This window comes from Ammospiza nelsoni, chromosome 1, assembly GCF_027579445.1.
Source record: "Ammospiza nelsoni isolate bAmmNel1 chromosome 1, bAmmNel1.pri, whole genome shotgun sequence".
NCBI classification, from domain to species: Eukaryota; Metazoa; Chordata; class Aves; order Passeriformes; family Passerellidae; genus Ammospiza; species Ammospiza nelsoni.
In genome coordinates, this window is record NC_080633.1 from 98,549,115 (window position 1) to 98,555,355 (window position 6,241).

A 6,241-nucleotide genomic window follows, 5' to 3' on the forward strand; every position below is an offset into this window, starting at 1 on the left:
CAGAAGGGACTGAAATATTAGTGCAATAAGTAGGATAACAGAGCATCCTGATTAAATAAATTACTCAAAGGAAACAAACAAATAAACACTCCCCAAAGAAGCCATAATTTAATAATCCAAGCTTGACAGAGGTCACATTATATTGAGGGAGCAGCTAAAAATGTTACAGTAAGGTTATATAAAGATTCTATTTAAAGGCCTCAGAGTCAGATCAGGATATGAACAGAAATCCTTTGATATTTTCAGGCTTTTCTAGGAAGAAAAAATGAGACAAAACTGACTAATGTAAAAATCATATAACTCAATTCAGTGCTCTTTAATGTAAAATTTAGAGATTAGTTTTTGTCACTCAATAAAAAGGGATTGCTTTTTTAGACTTTGTTTTAGTGGGCATATTGAAGAAAAATTTTTAAAACTGCTGAGTTTTGGAAAATTATTGGAAGATCATGATTTCTTTAAATCAAGTCTGGGAACAGACAAAAGTGGACCTATTACATAAGCCATCTTCAGTTTATAAAGTCTACATTTTCTAAGTTATTTGATTTTTATGTCCTGGTATCATATATAAAGAGGATTAAAAGTATCAGAATTATTTCTTCTGATGACTTTTTTAAAAAATGGAACCTTGCAACCATGCATACTTCATATCTGAAATCTCTTCTTTACCAAAAAGGATGATGTTTGCCATGAAAAAATTAAATATAGGCTGAAGTTCAAAGGGGAAGTAATGAGCTACACTCTGGAGAACAAGAATAAAAAACCAATACATGTACAATAGTTCTAAAAAAATGTTTATATCAATTGCTTCTTGACACATATCCTGAACCCTTAAGAAATGTAGATATATGGAGTTATTATATTCTCTCAACAACATTAAGTTAAATTATGAACATGGATGAAACTCCTACGAGTTGATATTTTAGTTTGTATCCATATTAAGGTTTTGGATTAAGCATTTAAGAAAACAGAAAAAGATGGAAAGGAAATCCTGAATGAGGCATTTCTACTTCCTTCAAGAATAGCGACTGTGTACGGTCAATCAAATAAAAATCTCATAGACAGTGGAAATGAATAAGTGAGATTTTAAAAGAGAGAGAGAGAGAAAGAGAGAGAGAGACAGAGAGAGACAGAGAGAGAAAGAAAGAAAGAAAGAAAGAAAGAAAGAAAGAAAGAAAGAAAGAAAGAAAGAAAGAAAGAAAGAAAGAAAGAAAGAAAGAAAGAAAGAAAGAAAGAAAAAGGAAGGAAGTGTCGGAAGGAAGTGTCGGAAGGAAGTGTCGGAAGGAAGTGTCGGAAGGAAGTGTCGGAAGGAAGTGTCGGAAGGAAGTGTCGGAAGGAAGGAAGGAAGGAAGGAAGGAAGGAAGGAAGGAAGGAAGGAAGGAAGGAAGGAAGGAAGGAAGGAAGGAAGGAAGGAAGGAAGGAAGGAAGGAAGGAAGGAAGGAAGGAAGTGTCGGAAGGAAGTGTCGGAAGGAAGGAAGTGTCGGAAGGAAGGAAGTGTCGGAAGGAAGTGTCGGAAGGAAGGAAGTGTCGGAAGGAAGGAAGGAAGGAAGGAAGGAAGGAAGGAAGGAAGGAAGGAAGGAAGGAAGGAAGGAAGGAAGGAAGGAAGAAAGGAAGGAAGGAAGGAAGGAAGTGTCGGAAGGAAGGAAGTGTCGGAAGGAAGTGTCGGAAGGAAGGAAGGAAGGAAGTGGCGGAAGGAAGGAAGGAAGGAAGGAAGGAAGGAAGGAAGGAAGGAAGGAAGGAAGGAAGGAAGGAAGGAAGGAAGGAAGGAAGGAAGGAAGGAAGGAAGGAAGTGTCGGAAGGAAGTGTCGGAAGGAAGTGTCGGAAGGAAGTGTCGGAAGGAAGTGTCGGAAGGAAGTGTCGGAAGGAAGGAAGGAAGGAAGGAAGGAAGGAAGGAAGGAAGGAAGGAAGGAAGGAAGGAAGGAAGGAAGTGGCGGAAGGAAGGAAGTGTCGGAAGGAAGTGTCGGAAGGAAGGAAGTGTCAGAAGGAAGGAAGTGGCGGAAGGAAGTGTCGGAAGGAAGTGTCGGAAGGAAGGAAGGAAGGAAGGAAGGAAGGAAGGAAGGAAGGAAGGAAGGAAGGAAGTGTCGGAAGGAAGGAAGTGTCGGAAGGAAGTGTCGGAAGGAAGTGTCGGAAGGAAGTGTCGGAAGGAAGGAAGGAAGTGTCGGAAGGAAGTGTCGGAAGGAAGGAAGTGTCGGAAGGAAGGAAGTGTCGGAAGGAAGTGTCGGAAGGAAGTGTCGGAAGGAAGGAAGGAAGGAAGGAAGGAAGGAAGGAAGGAAGGAAGGAAGGAAGGAAGGAAGTGTCGGAAGGAAGGAAGGAAGGAAGGAAGTGTCGGAAGGAAGTGTCGGAAGGAAGTGTCGGAAGGAAGTGTCGGAAGGAAGGAAGGAAGGAAGGAAGGAAGGAAGGAAGGAAGGAAGGAAGGAAGGAAGGAAGGAAGGAAGTGTCGGAAGGAAGTGTCGGAAGGAAGTGTCGGAAGGAAGGAAGGAAGGAAGGAAGGAAGGAAGGAAGGAAGGAAGGAAGGGGCGGAAGGAAGTGGCGGAAGGAAGGAAGTGTCGGAAGGAAGTGTCGGAAGGAAGTGTCGGAAGGAAGTGTCGGAAGGAAGTGTCGGAAGGAAGGAAGGAAGGAAGGAAGGAAGGAAGGAAGGAAGGAAGTGTCGGAAGGAAGGAAGTGTCGGAAGGAAGTGTCGGAAGGAAGTGTCGGAAGGAAGTGTCGGAAGGAAGGAAGGAAGTGTCGGAAGGAAGTGTCGGAAGGAAGTGTCGGAAGGAAGTGTCGGAAGGAAGTGTCGGAAGGAAGGAAGGAAGGAAGGAAGGAAGGAAGGAAGGAAGGAAGGAAGGAAGGAAGGAAGGAAGGAAGGGAGGAAGAGGAGAAAAAAGGTGCCCAGTAGAGGAAAACAGCTTTACGATGGGTACAACTGTATTTCATTATGCTCCATTTATCATATTTTGACATGTTCCTGAAAACCTGTTCAGAGGGAAACTGCTTCATAAAGCTGTTATCCACTGCCTGTGATGTTTAATGTGTTACAATGGAAAATAAGAAAAATAATAAATCAGCAACGCAAGCCTTAGCTTGCAATAAAATGATGATTTTTGAGCTTTCAGTGAGAAAGTGACTGTATTTACCTTAAGGAAAGGATCCAGGCTGGTGACTGCTGGCTTACCTTGCAGTAATTTTCAGTCAGGAGTGTTCAGGACAGGACTGCTATATAGCAAAATATTTGCCATTATCACTGCTTGCATACAACTCTGAGGCATCTATATTTCAGTATAAAGCCTCTGTTGGTGTTCAGATTCCATGCAGGAGGTCACTGTCCAGCAGTTCATGAAGAGCCCTCTCACTAGGACTGAATGTGGGACCTTAGATTTTTTTTTCTCTTGTTGACCAGAGCATTAGATTTGTGTGACAAGGTTTTGGTAGAGCAGGCTACAGAGGTGGCTGATGTGAGAAGCTGCCAGAAGCTTTCCTTATGTCCAACAGAGCAAATGCCAGCTGGCTCCAACATGGGCACACCACTGACCATGGTGGCCAGTGGTAACACCTCTGGTATAACACAGTTACAGAGCGGCAGAAAAGTGAGAATATCTGAGAGAAACACCAACGGCAGTAAAGAAGGTGGGGAAGAGGTGCTCCAGGCAGGGCAGCAGAGTTCCCTCTGCAGCCTGTGGTGCATACCAAGGTGAGGCAGCAGTGCCCCTGCAGCCCATGGAGGAGCAGAGATTCACCTGCAGCCCAGGGAGGAGCCCAGGCCAGAGCAGGTGAATGCTCCCAAAAGAAGCTGGGACTGTGGGAAGCCCACACTGGGGCAGGGTCCTGTTTGATTTTAAGGTTTTGTTGTTTGTGTTGTGGAATTTGGGGGCTGGGGAGGGGAGGGCAAAAACTTTGCCTTTGATGTTTCCTTTGCTTTCCTCTTACGAATTTTAATGGCATCAGATTGTGCAATAGAACTAAGGATTATCTTCACTGTGAATGGCTTTTGTGCCCTTTCATTTGATTGGCTGGTACAGAAATCACCAAGAGGCTGCAGTGAATCACTCTGACTCATTACCTTGAAGTAATAGGTTAGGCTTTTTTGCAATTTCGTCTGGCTGCAAATGTGATTTAAATTTTTTTATATTGTCTTCAAAACATGAATTCACAGAAGGATAAAACTAGAATAAAAATCACTTTTATTGATTCAGCTAATATCGTCTTCAACAAAATTAAAACTGGGGGGGGGGGGCTTCAGCCTTGGTTTGTTTGGATTTTTTGGTTTTTTTAATTTGCAGGAAAGATTTTTCTACAGGAAAGTACTGTTATCAAAACAAAGAACCAAAGCATGAAACTGACACTTCTCTGTTCTATTTTTACTGCTCTTACAAGATTTGTTATGTAGTATTTGGCATAAGAGATCCATCGTGCTTTAATTTTCCATCTGTGAAAAGGAAATGATGTGCCATAACATTGTTTGCTATAAAAGTGTATTTTGCTGTTAATGTTTTTTCCAGAAATGGTTAATTGCAAGTAACCTAGCAGTTATAGAAGTTAAAACTCCAGTCTGGAGGATCTCTGGGAGTCACCCTCTGTGCATGTGAGTGTCTGTCTATGTGTAACTTTCAGCATTTATTTGTAAATTAGATATGAAAGCTTAACATCTACATCAGATTAAAACATCTGTCCCTAAAGAGATCATATTATTATGTTAAAGCAGCATTAGAGCTGGAATTAAAACCCAAGCTCTTTTTCCTCTTTGAACTACAGACCAAAGATAGTGCGGAGAGGCTTTAATATAAGCCACTACTCCAGGTAATATATTCAGTGAGTGTTAACTTCACTCTTTGAATGTAATATATGCAATCAAAGAAACAAAAAAATATTAATTTATATTCTTTTCATTAATTTGTAATTTCATGATATGTATAGTCACTCATCTTTATAGGAGAGTCTTTTTTTTTTTTTGTACCAGTTATCTTATGCATTATGGAAACTGCAGTGTATTTGAAGTAAACTTATACTCAAAATATGTTCAAACTATAGTATACTTAATGAAGTATACTTCTTCCTAAATCCAATTCAGAATAAATTTAATCCTTGAGGTTTGAGAAATAATAATAGCATTTCTAAATTAATAACTAGCACTGCTTAATGCACAACTTTTATTTTAAAATATGTTTGACTGAAGTCCTATAGAAGGGAATTACAAGCTGTAGAATCCCTGAAAATAAGGGACTAAAGTGTGTTTCTCAAACACTGATGGCTGGATGGCTGTGGAGACAACCAAGGATTGTTTCCAATAAATGACTAACAGACCATTTTCCAGGCCAAGTGCGTAATTTACTAATAAAACTTTGCGTTTGTTGCAGATCCTCTGACTTTCTTTCAACCATGGGCATTTATGAATCTTGGGTGTTCCCTTTCCCTTAAGAGTAGGATGTTGCACACAGGTTAAATACACTGTGCATAACATATAAAAGCATTGCATTTATTGCTATTTAATTTCCAGCTTCTTCCTTTCATTCTGAGGCTATCAAAGTGAAAGAACATGACTCATAGTAGTCTCAAAGTGCTTTCAAGCATCACAACTAGAACACTTACAGGGTGTACTAGAAGATATTTATACACTGTGATTTTTATGCACTTAAATTTTCTTGTTTATTTGACAATAAATAGTATTGAAGAGGTGGTTTGATAGCAAACTGTTTTTCCTGCTGGAAAAGTTAAAAACTCCATGGGTGGTCTCAAGGCATTTTCAGATCGAAATGGTGCAAATGGTAGAGGAGAAAATTTATATTAATGCCTGTGGTTGCCAAAGTGACAGAAGCAGCAACTAACTAAAATAAATTTATAGAGGAGAAAAGTAGATCAAAATTAGGCAGAAATCCTGTCTGTCCCAATGGAACTAGGGACTTGGCTCTATTTTTTATAAATGGATATCTGGAAAAAATGAGAGAGGTTTTACTGCAAATGATTCTCACTGGAAGACTGAACACATACTCAGATAATGAGATTTTCTTACAAGAAGCTGCGGTAGACGAGTCTATCATAAAGTCTTGATATGAACAAATGGAGAAAGCAGAAAGCATAAGAGCTGTCTAAGTGCGAAGATAGACTTATATTTTTGGTGAGGGAATAACACTACAGAATAGTTACAAGACTATATATTTACTGTAGAAATGATACACAGTGTGTAAAAAAAATCAGAGGACTCAACAAAATCAATTTCTATTTTCCCATTAATCACTGTCATATAGGTGTCATACATGATCCTTTAAAA